Consider the following 436-nt stretch of genomic DNA (forward strand, 5'->3'; position numbering starts at 1 on the left):
GCTACAGTCAACCCACACCAACGCCTAGGTAGAAATAACGTCCCGATTTTGAAGCCGACGGAGGGAATACAGTACAGGGAATTACATGGTAGAGACATTAGCAAGCTCTCACATTCCGGTTTATGTTGCCTCGCCATGCGTTCTTGGCTTAAATGTTCGTCCTCGAGGGGATGTAATCTCAGCGGGATTGCCAAGGTAGAAAACGTTCGAGAAGGTGGCTTCAGGATAAACGTTTGTGAAAGGGGCGTTACAGTGTGGTGGAGGGAAGATGGGAGGGGATTAGTTGAAAATTGAGAATCTCAACGATATACACCAGTTTGAAAGGAAGGAAGAAAGGAAGAGTAAAATAATGCTTTTTCTTCCCTCCTCCCTCCAGTTTCCTCTCAAAGATATGTACCCTCTATCTCATTATACTTCCAAGCCTTCGTTCCACTGT

Source organism: Penaeus monodon, chromosome 20 (assembly GCF_015228065.2).
Source record: "Penaeus monodon isolate SGIC_2016 chromosome 20, NSTDA_Pmon_1, whole genome shotgun sequence".
NCBI classification, from domain to species: Eukaryota; Metazoa; Arthropoda; class Malacostraca; order Decapoda; family Penaeidae; genus Penaeus; species Penaeus monodon.